Consider the following 15551-nt stretch of genomic DNA (forward strand, 5'->3'; position numbering starts at 1 on the left):
AGTGAGAAAATCTAAATCGTTTTCACATGTAATGAAACTTTTAGGAATAATTAATTTAGCAACTTTAATGATGTTGACACGGTGCTACCTTCTGTAGACCTTTAATTAGACATTTATTAGTTTTGCCTTTGCAGCTTGCTTTTATCGTGGTGGAGCCAAAAATTACTTACCCAGGTCTCCAACATTTTTGTTGGAAAGCCCTCCTCACAGCTTGTGAGTTGCAGGCTCTTCCCAAGGTTCCCCCCCACCCCCAGAATGGTCCCGCCTACGCCAGTCCCGCCTCCGCACTCTGGGGGACGCTCCCCATCCTTCCAGTGTTACGACTAATAAGTAGCCAGGATTAACCAACTGCTAAGCAATGAGTTTACTCAGGGCAGGAACTAACTGTAACCAAGTGTCAACAACCCTCCTACCGCCGATAGAGGGAGGACGCTTGTCAATATTGATTGAATTGTGACTTTATCATGGAAGTGGGGGGCAGGATGTGAGATAGAAAGTGTTCCAGAAAAGGGGCGGAGAGTCCTGGTGCTGCCACTAATGTTCGGTGTCCCCAGGGATGCCTCTGCCCCTCGCGGGGTCTCAGTTTCCCCTTCTGGGAAATGAAGATGGACCAGGAGCTTTCTAATATGATGCTTCTTTCAGTGCTACCATTCTTCAACTGATACGGTTCATGGAGGAGACAGTTTGGTTTCACCCAAATGAGCATTATGGGAAGGGAAGATGCCAAGGTTGGCTTTGGCAAGTGGGGTCAAATAAATGTTTCCAACAGTAGTGGCTTGTGATTCTCTGCATTTTTTCTGGGTGCAGTCTCTCCGCTGCCTCCCACTTTTCTTTGTATCCTTAGCAGATACCGAATGACCTTCCTGTGTTTGTGACCACCAGGCTGTAAGCACATGTGCATCTTTACCGAGGGCCCGGCACCAGGCCTGATGCATTCAGGTGCTTAATCGTGGTTGTCAGGGAAGAGCACCTTTTCCAGATGAGGAAACCAAGGTACAAAGAGAGGAAGTGGTCTACCTCGGAAACAATCCAGCTCCTGTGATGTTTCTGCACAACCTTCCCTGGAAGAGGAGGATTTTATATGTTTGCAAACTGGTGGACTTTGTTACCTGTACCCAAAGCGCAAGCTGAGTGAGCTCACTGAGGGGCATTGCTTTCCTACCAGGACAGCTTTCAGGAGAAAAGACAGAGAACTTTCCTCACTTAGGAAGCTCAGCCCCATTCCTCCTCTAACCATCTTTTTTATTATTATTATTAATTAATTTATGTATTATTCACTTTGGGTTGCATTGGGTCTTCGATGCTGTGCGCGGGCCTTCTCTAGTTGTGGCAAGCGGGGGCTACTCTTCGCTGCGGTGCGTGGGCTTCTCACTGCAGTGGCCTCTTCCGTTGTGGAGCATTGGCTCTAGGTGTGTGGGCCTCAGTAGCTGTGGCACGCGGGCCCAGCAGCCGTGGCTCGCAGACTGTAGAGCGCAGGCTCAGCAGCTATGGCGCACAGGCTTAGTTGCTCTGTGGCATGTGGGATCTTCCCTGACCAGGGCTCGATCCCTTGTCCCCTGCACTGGCAGGCGGGTTCCCAACCACTGCGCCACCAAGGAAGCCTTCCTCTAACCATCTTAACCAGAGGCTTCTGGGTAAAGGCAGCTGTCTGGGAGCCCCGGAGCCCGGGTTCTGGCGCTGACTCTGGCTCTGGTGCAAACATGCTTTGGGATTCAGAGCAGTCCCTCACCCTCTCTACACTTTTGTTTCCTTGGCAATAAACCAGTGGGCTGGACTGGAGCCGTGCTGCTCAAGCACATCATCTGAGGATGTTGTTAAAATGCAGTCTGATTCCGGTGGTCTGGGGTGGGGCTTTTCTAACAAACTCACTGGTGATGATGCCACTTCTGGCTCTGACTTTGAGCCTTGGCATCAGGCACGTGGAGACTGACGAACAGTTGCCCGGATTTGGGCCAGCGAGGGCAGTAAAAAATGTGAAATGATGCCAAGGGTCCTTTCAACCAACAGTTACAAAAATCATCATTGTCATTATCATCATCATCATCAACAACAAACATTTGTGCAGTGCATTTTGCTGTCCAGAGCAGCTGTCACATCCTTGAACCCAGATGACCTCTGCATGCACCCTGGTGGGAGAGGAGGACATGGCTGGGGACTCTATTCAGACCTAGCCAGAGGATCTGGGCAAGAGCACAATAGCCCCCTAAACTATTGTTTCCCCTCGGCCCTTTGATTTTCTTAGCATTTTTTTGGTGTCTGCTCTCTGACCCCGTCTTCCTTTGTCTCCTAATGCTCCTCTTCCCGGTTCCTAATTCTCCCCTCCCCCAACATACTCATACACAATGTCAGGGGGAGAAAATCAGTGCATCCACCCCCAGATTTCCCACTTTTGATCCTCTCTCCCCTCGGAGCAAGTAGAACCCAGCCTCAGGGATTGGAATCTTGGCTCATTTCAGGGCAACCTGGGGCAAATCACTTCACCTCCTTAATGTCCCTCTTCTTATTTGTAACAATGGTAATTTTCCTTAAAGTGGCATTTGTTGACACTATGCTCAGTGACTCCATCCTTACCATAACCCTGGGGAGTAGGAACTATGACTGTCTCCATTTAGTGGACGAGGAAACTGAGGATTTAGGGAGTTTACCGGCCCAAAGTCACCAGCTGGTCAGTGATGGAGTCAGGACATCAAACCATGGCTGATTGACATCAAAGATCACTGTAGATTCACATTCAGTTGTAAGAAATCATACTGAGAGAGCTAGTGCAACCTCTGTGCGGTCTTCCCTTGTGAAAACGTCTTGCAAAGCTATCCTATGATATCAATCAAGATATTGATATTGATGGAATCCACCAAACTTAGATTTCCTCAGTTTTACATGTCCTTATGTGTGTGTGTCTATACACACACACATATATATTTAGTTCTGTGCAATTTTAGCGTGTTTGTAGGTCCATGCATTTACCACTACAGTCAAGACACAGAACAACCCCATCACCACAAGGACCCTTCATGGTGCCCATGTATAACCATACCTACTTCTCTTCCCTAACCCTGAATCCCTAACCCTGCAACCACTAAATCTGTTCTCCAGATCTATAATTTTGTGATTTCAAGAATGTTTTATAAATGGAAGCATACATTTATATGATTTTAGGGTTGACTTTTTTCACCCAGCATCATTCCCTTGAGACCCACCCAAGTTGTTTCATGGACTAATGGTTCATTCCGCCGCCCTGCTGAGTGGTGTTCCGTGGTATGGAACCATTCACCTGCTGAAGGACGTTTGAGTTTCCAGTTCCTGTCTATTGTGAATAAAGCCGCAATGAACGTTTGTGTAGAGATGTTGGTGTGAACACAAGTTTTCATTTTTCTGGGATGAATGCCTGAGAGTGTAAGGTCTTTGCTTTTTACCCCAACTTTTGTGACCCTCCAGGTTGAATGCAAAGATAATAACACCAACCAAAAAATAAAAAGAAACAATTAGTGAGATTTTACTACGTATTTGGCACTACTGTAAAAAATTTGCATGAATCAACTTATGAGTCCTCAAAACAACCTTAGACTTAGGTACTAGTATGATCCTTATTTTACAGATGAGGAAACTGAGGTACAGAGAGGCTAGATAGTCTAAGGACACACAGGTTGGAAGTGGACACTCAGGTTGCCTCCCTGTCCTGGCTATTGTAAATAGTGCTGCAGTGAACACTGGGGTGCATGTATCTTTTCAAATTATGGTTTTCTCCATATATATGCCCAGGAGTGGGATTGCTGGGTCATATGGTAGCTCTATCTGTAGTTTTTAAAGGAAGCTCCATACTGTTCTCCATAGTGGTTGTACCAATTTACATTCCCACCAACAGCGTAGGAGGGTTCCTTTTTCTCCTCACCCTCTGCAGCATTTATATACTGGCCATTTGGATGACTTCTTAAATGCCTATTCAATTCCAATTTAAAAGAAATGGAGCTATCTGTCTTTTCCTAAATGATTTATAAGAGTTCTTTATATATTTTGAAGATGAATATTTTGTGGGTATATGTAAAAAATATGTTTTCCCATTCTGTGGTTAGCCTTGTACTCTTATAATGGTGTCTTTTGATTAACAGAAGTTTTTGATGAAGTTTAATTTATCAATCTCTTCCTGTATGGTTAGTGTTTTCTGTGTACTATTGATAAATTACTACCTATCCCGAGTTCATAAAAATCCTTTTCTTTCTATGTTCTAAAAGCTTTATTGTTTTGGTTTTCCTGTTTTGGTCTATGATCCATCTGGAATGAAATTTTGCATATGATGTGAGGTAGGGGTCAAAGTTCATTTTTTTTTCCTATGGCTTTTCAGTTCATCCATACCATTATTGAAAGACTTTTTTATTTTTGCCAGCAGCATTATATTGGCCCCGATATATGTGGGTCGATTTCTGGACTCTGGTCTGTTTACTTCTTTATTGTCACATAATTACCAAAATGTTTTAATTACAGTAACAAAAAGACTTGCTACCTGGTAGTGTAAATCACCCAATTTTGTACTTACTTTTCAAGATTATCTTCACTGTTATCGGTTGATTGCAGTTCCATATGAGTTTTAGAACTTGTCAGTTTCCACAACAATCCTGTCAGAAGTTTATCAGTATTATTATTATTTTTTAAATTAATTAATTTATTCTTGGCCGTGTTGGGTCTTTGCTGCTGCCCGCAGACTTTCTCTAGTGGCATCGAACAGGGGCTACTCTTCGTTGAGGTGCGCGGGCTTCTCATTGCAGTGGCTTCTCTTGTTGCGGAGCACAGGCTCTAGGCACGCAGGCTTCAGTAGTTGTGGCTCGCGGGCTGTAGAGCGCAGGCTCAGTAGTTGTGGTGCACGGGCTTAGTTGCTCCACGGCATGTGCGATCTTTCCGGACCAGGGATCGAACCCATGTCCCCTGCATTGGCAGGCGGATTCTTAACCACTGTGCCACCAGGAAAGTCCCTATCAGTATTATTAATCTTAAAAAAAATGCCTTTGGACTTTGTTGATTTCTTCTGCAAGTTTATTTTTTATTTCACTGGTTTCTACTCCTATCTTTATTGTTTTCTTTTACTTTCTTTGGGTTTAGTTTTCTGTTCCTTTTCCGGGTTTTGAGACTGAAAACTTAGATCAGAGGTCAATGAACTATTTACCAGATAGTAAATCTTTTAGGCTTTACAGGCTCTACAGTCTCTGCTACAATTATTCAATTCTTGTGTTATAGTAAAAAGCAGCCATGATTAATATAGTAACAAATTGCAGTGGCGCTGTGCCAATAAAACTTTATTTATAAAACCAGATGGTGGGTTAGATTTGGCTGATGGACTGTAGTTTGCTAACTCCTGGTTTACATAAGTGATTTTTTTTTCTTTTTAATATTTATATTTAAGTTTATATTTTCCTATAAACTCTGTGTTCATTGCAGTTCATTGCATCCTACAAGTTTTTAATATGTTGTTTCTTAATTATCATTCGGCTAAAAATATTTTTAAATTTCCTTTTTTTGTCCCATGAATTATTTAGAAAGCTATATCTTTTTTTTTTTTTTTAAATTAGGTCCTATCTTACACAACTCACAAAAATTAACTCGAAGTGGATTAAAGACTTAAACATAACACCTGATACCAGGAGCATTCCTAAACACTCCTGGTTTGGTGCTACCTGATTCAAATCGATTTTTGCTCAAATAACCTCTTAAAATGTTTAATATGTCTCAGTTTATCTATTAACAGTTCTGGTATCACAAGAGGGAACCAAAGGAGGCCCCAAATGATCTCCCAGGAGCAATGATTAGTAACCAAGCATAGTTTTAGAAAGCTATATCTTAATTTCTAAACATTTAGCTGATTTCTTAGTTATGTTGTTATTGATTTCTAGCTTATTTCGTCATGGTCAAAGAATATATCTGTACAATGATAGTCCTTTCAAATTTGTTGAGACTTGCTTTACTGCACAGCACATGGTTTATTTCTGTAATCATTCCTTGTGCTCTTGAAAAGAATATGTACCTGGTGGGCTTCCCGTGGGCTTCCCTGGTGGCGCAGTGGTTGAAAGTCCGCCTGCCGATGCAGGGGATGCGGGTTCGTGCCCCGAGTCCGGGAGGATCCCACATGCCGCGGAGCGGCTGGGCCCGTGGGCCATGGCCGCTGGGCTTGCGCATCCGGAGCCTGTACTCTGCAACGGGAGAGACCGCAGCGGTGAGAGGCCCGCGTACCGCAAAAAAAAAAAAAAAAAAAAAAAAGAGTATGTACCCGGAAGTTGTTGGCTACAGTGCTCTATATATTTTTGTTGGCTCAAGTTCATTAATTATGTTGTTCAGGTCTTTTATATCTACTGAATTTTTGCCTGTTTTTTCTTTCAGTAACTGAAAGAGGTATGTTATATTTTCCACTATGAGTATGGATTTGATTATTTCTCTTTTTTTTTCAGTTTATGTTTTATTATCTTGAGGCTATGTTATTAGCTGTGTACAGCTATAAAATTTTTATATTGTTTTGCTAAATTGGCTCTTTAATATTATGAAATATCTCTAGTAATGAATCTTGCTTTAAAGAATATATTGTCTTTTTAACTATATGTCGTTAAAGACATGTAGCTATCTCTATGTCTATATGTTACTATGGTTAATAGCAATAACTATACTCTTAACGTAATCAGCTTTTCTATCCTTCTAATTTTAACTTTTCAGACTCCTTATATTTAAGGTACCTTTTTCTTATAGTCACAATACAATTGAGTTGTGCTTTTTTATATATCTGACAATTTTTGCATTAATATAAAAATTTTTAAATTTATTCCGTTTTCTCTGCTCTGCTAACTTGTCAGTTATACCTCCTGTTATTATTCCTGTACTGGTTACCCTAGAGAATAAAACACCCACCCTTGACCTATTGCATCTACTTTTGGATGTTACCATTTCCTAGATAATACTTTTGTATTTGTATTTCCTCCATAAGGCAAGGGCCTGACAATACTTTCAGCTTATTCATCCTTTCTGCCTTTTGTGCTATACTGTCATGTATTTAGTTCTACATATATATTAATTCCCCAAATACATTGTTATTTTTGCTTTAAGTAGTCAGTATTTACTTATATTTACCAATATATTTACCATCCCCATTGCTCCTCATTTCTTTCTACCTTATTTGTGCTTCTATTTCAGATTATTTTCCTTTAATATATTCTTTTAGTGCTGCTTTTCTGACAGTGAACTTTCTAAGTTTTTATTTGTCTAAAATATCTATACTTTACCTCCATTTAAAAAGTGATATTTTCACTGGGTGTGGAATTCTACTTGGCTGCTCAAAAGATGCCATTCCATTGGCTGTCTTCCATCATTTCTGTTGAGAAGTCTATTGTCAGTCTTATTGCTCTTTTTAAGATAAAGTATCTTTTAAAGATTATTCTCTTTGCTGTTAGTTTTCAGTAGTTTGACTATGATTTGCTGTCAGAAAGCCTGACTCTTTCATTTGATGTTGGACAGTGACAGCCTTCAAGCCCACCTCTCCCTCTTCCCCTTTTGTCCCACATCTGGGCAAGTTCAGAAAGCCTGGGTGCAACTTCCCTTTGTGCCAGTGGGAAATTTGAACCCCACAAGTCTGAACCTTGCGTGGGAAGCCAAATCCCAGCTCTGTCCTCTAATCACCATAAAAACTGAAGCCAGTCTTTTTTTCCGGGCTCTCTTAATCTCTTTTCTTTGTGTTTATCCTGCTTGGCATTTATCAAGTTTCTTGAATCTGTGGGTTGATATCTCTAATAAAACTTGGAAAAATGCTGAGCCATTTTCTCTTCAATGATTGATCTTGCCTGCACTAGGGTTCTACAGAGAAACAGAACCAATAAGATATGTATATTATATATATACATTCTCTCTCTATAGATATATATCTATGGATATCAGATTTATTTAGAGAGATTTTTTAAAGGAATTAACTCACGTGATTGTGAGGGTTGGCAAGTCCAAAATTTGTAGGGCAAACTAGCAGGCTTTGATTCTTTTTTAATAGATGCCAGTTTCCGGTGATTTTCTCCATCATTTCGTCTATTTTCTTAGGCATATTAAGCATACTTGTTTTAAAGTTTATATCTGAGAACTCCAATATCTGGTTCCTCTGTAATCTGTTTTCACTCTGTTTTTCTCTTTACTGTTGGTATTCAACCCTGTTTCTATCCCACCTGGTAACTTTTTATTGCATGCTGGAAATTGTGTATGAAAAATTGTAGAGCTTTTGGATGATATCATATTCTTCCAGAACAGGTTTAATTTTCTTCTTATTGATGGATAAAGTATGGCTACGTCATCCTCATTCAGTCACGTCTGGCCTATGTCCCATTCATCATATTCTTAGAGTGTAGCCCTTTAGGGTTTCAACTGAAAGCCTGAGGTGTTTATTAGGAACATGTACTCTTGATTTACCCTGAACTCCATATTTTGTTTCCCCAAGCCCACGAGACTGCCAAATTCTGTGCTTAGCCTCCTAGCAGATACTTTCTAGTTGGGTTCTCTGTGTCTCTCTTCCTGTGACTGCATAGTTTAGGATTTGGTACATTTCTTGTAGAGAAATAGAGTGCAGATTATAGCACTCACTTCTTCATGGCTCTCCATCCTCTGCTATCTTGTCCCCTCCACCAGGTGCTTGTTACCCCTGGTATCTAATTTTTTCTTTATCCTTCTAATCTCAGTAAGATGCTGCCTTATGTTCTGGATCGCTGCTTTTGATTCGGCCTCTAGGACCCACATTGTGAAAAATACCCCAAGAGCTAATCAGCAGAGGATGTAACACTTATTTCAGTGTGTTTTTGTGGGGTCTTAATCCCTCTAGTCTGACCTGACTGGGATATTTTTGGATGACTTCAAACAACTCTTTCTTGTGTGTGTGTGTGTGTGTGTGTGTGTTTTTTTTTGCGGTACACGGGCCTCTCACTGTTGTGGCCTCTCCTGTTGCAGAGCACAGGCTCCAGACGCGCAGGCTCAGCGGCCATGGCTCACGGGCCCAGCCGCTCCGCGGCATGTGGGATCTTCCCAGACCAGGGCACGAACCCGTGTCCCCTGCATTGGCAGGCGGACTCTCAACCACTGCACCACCAGGGAAGCCCCAAACAACTCTTTCTTTAAAAAAAATTCAGCCTTTATAGTTGTTCTCAGTGAGAAGTTTACTCCGAATACTTTTGTGTAGCTACTGTGTATAGCCAGAAGCAGAGGAAATTTGAATTAAGTTTTGTATAGGATTTGCATAAAGAAAGTTGCTAACTCAGTGTGGGTTCTCTTCCCTAATGAGAAAAAGGTTAGTGGTTTGTCTGGACAGTGAGGGAGAAACCCCAGTGTTCTTTGCTTATTCAAGACATGCAGTTGTTCTAATTGCACTGAAAGAGGTCCACATTTGAGAGTGAAGAAGGGGCAGTCTCTCTGTCCTATATCAGTGCAGAAGACCAGGTGGGGAAGCTTGAGACTGGCACGAACTACAGAGACCAGCTGGGGTTCAGGGTCCTCTCGTGGATGTTCTTTAGTGGGCAGGAGAGACCTCTGAAATGGTGTTTTCCAGCATTTGTGCTTTCATCAGGTTCCTAAAGGGTCCCGGGGATAAAAAAGGCAAAGATCCAGTAACCTAATTGGAGGACCGAGGCAGCCTGAGAAGAGGTGTATTAGTCCGCTCCGGCTACCATAACAAAATACTGTGGACTGGGTGGCTTACGGGACAGAAATATATTTTCTCAAAGTTCTGGAAGCTGGAAATCCAAGATCAAAGTGCCATTAAGGTTGGTTTCTGGTGAGGCCTCTCTTCCCAGCTTGCAGATGGCTGCCTTCTCACTGTGTCCTCATGTGGCCTTCCCTCTAAGGGCTTGGAGAGAGAGAGCAAACTCTTTGGTATCTCTTCTTATAAGGACATGATTTCTATCAGATTCGGGCCTCACCCTTAGAACCTCATTTAACCTTAATTATCTCCTTAAAGACCCTATCGCCACATACAGTCACATTCTGAGGTTCTGGGTGTTAGGACTTCAACATATGAATTTGCGGGGGGCGGATACTTCAGTCCGTAAGATCAGGGCTATCCAAATTATGGTTAATGGTAGAACTGAGGCTGAAGATCGGACATCCCCTGGTACCTCCCTGATCCCCAGTGATGAGCTTCTTCTCATCAGAAGGATGCGTCTTCTCATATTTATGGCTTCTGTGCCTCACATAATAGCTGCTCAGCGAGTATTTTATGGAACTGAGTGAACCTAGGGGTTCTAAGTGGGATCTCTTCTTGGTACAAGATATCACTTTTCCCTTTCCTAATGTCAAAACTAGCCCAGAGAGAGTAGACGGTTGACCCACAACCACACAGTGAGTTAGTAGCAGAGGATGGGCTAGCACCCAGGTGTCCTGCCTCCAAACTCAGTGCCTACCCGGGGTAGGCCTCTTCCACTCCTGTAGTCCTTGCTAAAATCAGAGAAAAGGGAGCAAATCTGTAAGTCAGGCAGTTGGCACCGACTCTTTCCTCTCACAGGATATTTGTGTTTAAATCTCTATGCCAGGCCAAGGAAGAGAAATCTAAGCCATGTGTGTGCACGGGCTCTGAAAGGGCTGGGTAGGTAGTGGGCTGAGGCCTCAAGACAGGTTACACGGGGGAGGCCTGGTTTGCTTGGCTTCCTGATTTTCCTACCTCCAACCCTGACTTCATTTTGTGATACTGGTGTGTGCATCTGTGTGTGTGTCTGTGTGTGTGCAGAAATCTTGAAAGAGTTGGGCTGGGTCTGTATATCTAACAGTAAAGTGTTCCAGCCCCAAATCCCGATTGAAAAGCAGGCCAAACTAGGTCATGTCTTCATATCCAAGTTATCATTTAAAATAGTAAATGAAAGTGAAATGTTCCTTAAAATGTTAAGAAAAAGCGATTTCAGTTTCCAGGATAGAGTTTAAAACAATACCGCCACGGAGCTAAGAACTTTCCGTGGAAAGGAGCAGATTTCTTACTGCTGGTGAAAGTTGCTGAGAAAGCTTCCGGAACCTTCCAGGTCCGGCTAACAATGCCTTTTCTGATCTTGCTACCCACTGACTGGCTGGCATTTGGCATGTTACTTGTCCTCTCTGGGCTGTGGTTTTCTCATCTGCACTGGTTTGTTCATGTGGAAAGATTACCATTTGTTGGGAGGCCCCTCTTCTCATTCCAGCACATCATCTCTGCGCCCACTTGTCATGTGAGTATTGTGACCCCCATTTAATAGGAAAGGAAGCAGATACAGAAAGGCACTCAGCTGTGAGTGACAAAGCTGGGAAACAATACCAGCGCTTTAGACTGCATGGTGCTCTTTGCATTCTTTGAGTAAGCAGGGCTGTGTGACCTTGGGCAAGTCAGCCAACCTCTCTGTACCTGTTTCCTCTCTGTAAAGGGAACCATAATCGTGTCCACTCTAGAGGGTTGCCATGAGGAGTGAGTAAATGAAGCTCTGATGGTGCTTGGTGTGTTCTCAGCCCGACCCAGAAGTCTCAGGAAACTTGCTCAGCAACTTGAACCACCATTTAGAGATCTGCTCCCTTCCATGGAAAGTTGTTAGCTTCGTGGCAGTGTTGTTTTAAACTCTATCCTAGAAACAGAAATAGATTTTTCTTAACATTCTAAGCGCTGAATTCAGTGTAAGCTATGGGCACTACTTCTACTGTCGTTCAACTCTGCGCTTTGGAGACAAGGCCCTATGGTTATAAGCAACAAGCACCAACTCTGGTTCACTTAAGCAGAAAGGCCACCTCTAGGATGATCGGTCATCATAGCTCTTGGAATCCACAAAAAGGCCAAGGCAGGCTCTGGAAGGACAGGAATCAGGGCACCTGTGAGGGTGCAGGGCATGTGAGCGACAGAAGGTGAGGCCAAGCCAGTGTTGGGCAACTGGCCCCAGCCGTCTTCTGAGTTACCTCACTCTGTTCCAGACCAAAGTCCGGGGGAGGGAGAAAGTAGCTGCTGTAACAAATGATCACAAACATTATCACAAACAAGTGGCTTAAATCAGAGCACATGGAGGGATGAATAGGTGGAGCACAGAGGATTTTAGGGCAGAGAAACTCTTCTATATGATACTGTAATGGTGGATACATGTCATTATACACTTGTCAAAACCCATAGAACGTGCAACACGGAGAGGGACCCAAATGTAAACTATGGACTTATGGCCAACAGAGTAATTTGGCTCACGTGCCTACCTCTGGCAACGGCATACGATGGAGCCACTGCAGGGGCTTACAGCTTGCTGGGCCCCAGTCCCAGACTTTCTGACTCAGCAGGTTTGGGGAGGGCCCTGAGAATGTGCATTTGTTACAAATTCCCAGGTGATGCTGACGCTGCTCGTCCCAGAATCACGCTTCAAGCTGAGAGGAGGCAGAACTCCTTGACGGACATTCTCACCCAGCCTATATATGGTGGGAAGAGAAACTTCCTGAAAGGTCATTACGATGCAGAAGCTGGGAGCAATGGCCGCCAGATGGCAGGGACACGAATGTCCAGGTTGTTAGGGGCTCCTGCTTTGGAGAAAGGATGTGATGCAGTCATGAGGAAGGCGTGCTCAGAAATGATGGAGGAGGATAAACAGAGGCTGGCAGAGATCATGCTGGCCACTGAGACCCACGGGGTGCTGGGTCCTAAGTCCTGGCTGAGTGTTCAGTTGCTTGGTCGCAAATGGTCCCATGGGAGAATGAAGGCTCAGTGGACCCCTGTTACATATGTCCCAGTGATGCCCTTGTAGGGACAATTTTACCTGGATCTTGGAGCCAGAGAACAAGCTGGAGGGAGAATCTGCTTTTAATTCTTAGAAACAAGGAGCCTGGATCAAATGACCTGTGGGACCAGCTGACTGGCCCCGTCTGCCATTCTCCGTGCTCGCATCCCAAAGCTAATGATGTCATAGCCCTGGGCTGCGTCCGATCTGTGTAGTTAGGTTGATGGGATTAATCAGCTCATGTTAACATGCTGATGATCATGAAATAAAGACGACCATTTCAATAGGATACTCGGGGCTGGGAGACTAAAGTGAAATCATTTGGACTTTTACAGAGGTCACGGTTGAATTATCACAAAACTTCCTTTACTCAAAGCAGATGCTTATTAAGATTAATTTAGTGTGAAAAGTGAACCAGACTGAGTCTAAAAGACATTGTCTCCTCAATTATGTAACAGGACACCTCCTTATTGTCCTCTGCTCACTGAAGATGATTGTGTATTCCTCCAGGGACGGTTCAGCACGTCGAGTGCAATCCCTCTTTTGGGGATGCTCAATGAGATCTCAGTGTTCACACAGAGACAGGGTGCACAGAAACAAAAGAGAACAGCATCTGGGAAAATAGGGGCTGAAGACAGAGCCCATCTTTCTGCTAAAACTGTGCATTCAGCAACTTCTAGAGTTGTGCCTTGTCTGAAGACGAGAAACAGACATGGGGAAATGACGTCACCTTCTTGAGAGGTAGTAGACGCTTGTGTGATGATGGGTCGTGGTGACTGTCCGGGTCATTTGGGCCCAGAGGAGGAACTCTGAGAAGTGTGACTGGCAAGGATCACATTTATTGGATCCTTGAAGACTCTAACCTTCCTTCCGGACTACTGCAGAGCTGTCATCATCTCGAGCCTTTTTCCTTTCTTTTTTAAGCATATAAGATCCATTCCTCTTGTTTGTCTGTTTGTTACAGAAATGTCCCTTTTTAAAGATCTTTTCCCTTTGCTTCCAAGACCCTCTGGAGCCCTAGCTCTGACCCTACCTCTCATCCTCTCCTGTTCCCTTCCCTGCCTCCTTTTCCAAAGATAATTCCTTGAATGTTGCTTTTCCCCAGGGTTCAGGTCTCTGCTTCTACTCACTGGAAACATTCCCTTCCCAGAGTTAGTTCATCCAGCCCAGTGTTTTAAATGGTTACTTTAAGCCTAGAGTTACCAGAAAGGCAATGCTACCTGACTTAATAAAGTAAAACCCAGAGTCTCCCAGATTAGCTCTGAGAGGAGAATTCTCTTTTTTTTTTTTTTCTCGGTACCCGGGCCTCTCACTGTTGTGGCCTCTCCCGTTGCGGAGCACAGGCTCCGGACGCGCAGGCTCAGCGGCCATGGCTCACGGGCCCAGCCTCTCCGCGGCATGTGGGATCTTCCCGGACCGGGGCATGAACCCGTGTCCCCTGCATCTGCAGGCGGACTCTCAACCACTGCGCCACCAGGGAAGCCCTCTTTTTTTTTAAAAAAAAAAAAACGTCTTTACTGGAGTATAATTGCTTTACAATGTTGTGTTAGTTTCTGCTGTATAACAAAGTGAATCAGCTATACGTATACATATATCCCCATATCTCTTCCCGCTTGCATCTCCCTCCCACCCTCCCTATCCCACCCCTCTAGGTGGTCACAAAGCACAGAGCTGATCTCCCTGTGCTATGCAGCTGCTTCCCACTAGCTAGCTATTTTACATTTGGTAGTGTATATATGTCAATGCCACTCTCTCACTTGATCCCAGCTTCTCCTTCCCCCTCCCCACGTCCTCAAGTCCATTCTCTACGTCTGCGTCTTTATTCCTGTCCTGCCCCTAGGTTCTTCAGAATCATTTTTTTTTTTTTTAGATTCCATATATATGTGTTAGCATACGGTATTTGTTTTTATCTTTCCGATTTATTTCACTCTGTATGACAGACTCTAGATCCATCCACCTCACTACAAGTAACTCAATTTTGTTTCTTTTTATGGCTGAGTAATATTGCATTATATCTATGTGCCATATCTTCTTTATCCATTCATCTGTCGATGGACACTTAGGTTGCTTCCATGTCCTGGCTATTGTAAAGAGTGCAGCAATGAACATTGTGGTACCTGACTCTTTCTGAATGATGGTTTTCTCAGAGTATATGCCCAGTAGTGGGATTGCTGGGTCATATGGTAGTTCTATTTTTAGTTTTTTAAAGAAGCTCCATTCTGTTCTCTACAGTGGCTGTATTAATTTACATTCCCACCAGTAGTGCAGGAGGGTTCCCTTTTATCCACACCCTCTCCAGCATTTACTGTTTGTAGATTTTTTTTTTTTTTTTTGCGGTACACGGGCCTCTCACCGTTGCGGCCTCTCCCATTGCGGGGCACAGGCTCCGGACGCGCAGGCTCAGCGGCCATGGCTCACGGGCCCAGCCGCTCCGCGGCATGTGGGATCCCCCCGGACCGGGGCACGAACCCGTGTCCCCTGCATCGGCAGGCGGACCCCCAACCGCTGCGCCACCAGGGAAGCCCTGTAGATTTTTTGATGATGGCCATTGTGACCGGTGTGAGGTGATACCTCATTGTAGTTTTGATTTGCATTTCTTTAATGATTAGTGATGTTGAGCATTCTTTCATGTGTTTGTTGGCAATCTGTATATCTTCTTTGGAGAAATGTCTGTTTAGGTCTTCTGCCCATTTTGGGATTGGGTTGTTTGTTTTTTGATATTGAACTGCATGAGCTGTTTGTATATTTTGGAGATTAATCCTTTGTCATTTTCTTTGTTTGAAAATATTTTCTCCCTTTCTGAGGGTTGTCTTTTCATCTTGTTTATGGTTTCCTTTGCTGTGCAAAAGGTTTTAA

The sequence above is a fragment of the Delphinus delphis genome, chromosome 5 (genome assembly GCF_949987515.2).
Source record: "Delphinus delphis chromosome 5, mDelDel1.2, whole genome shotgun sequence".
In the NCBI taxonomy this organism is placed as follows: domain Eukaryota; kingdom Metazoa; phylum Chordata; class Mammalia; order Artiodactyla; family Delphinidae; genus Delphinus; species Delphinus delphis.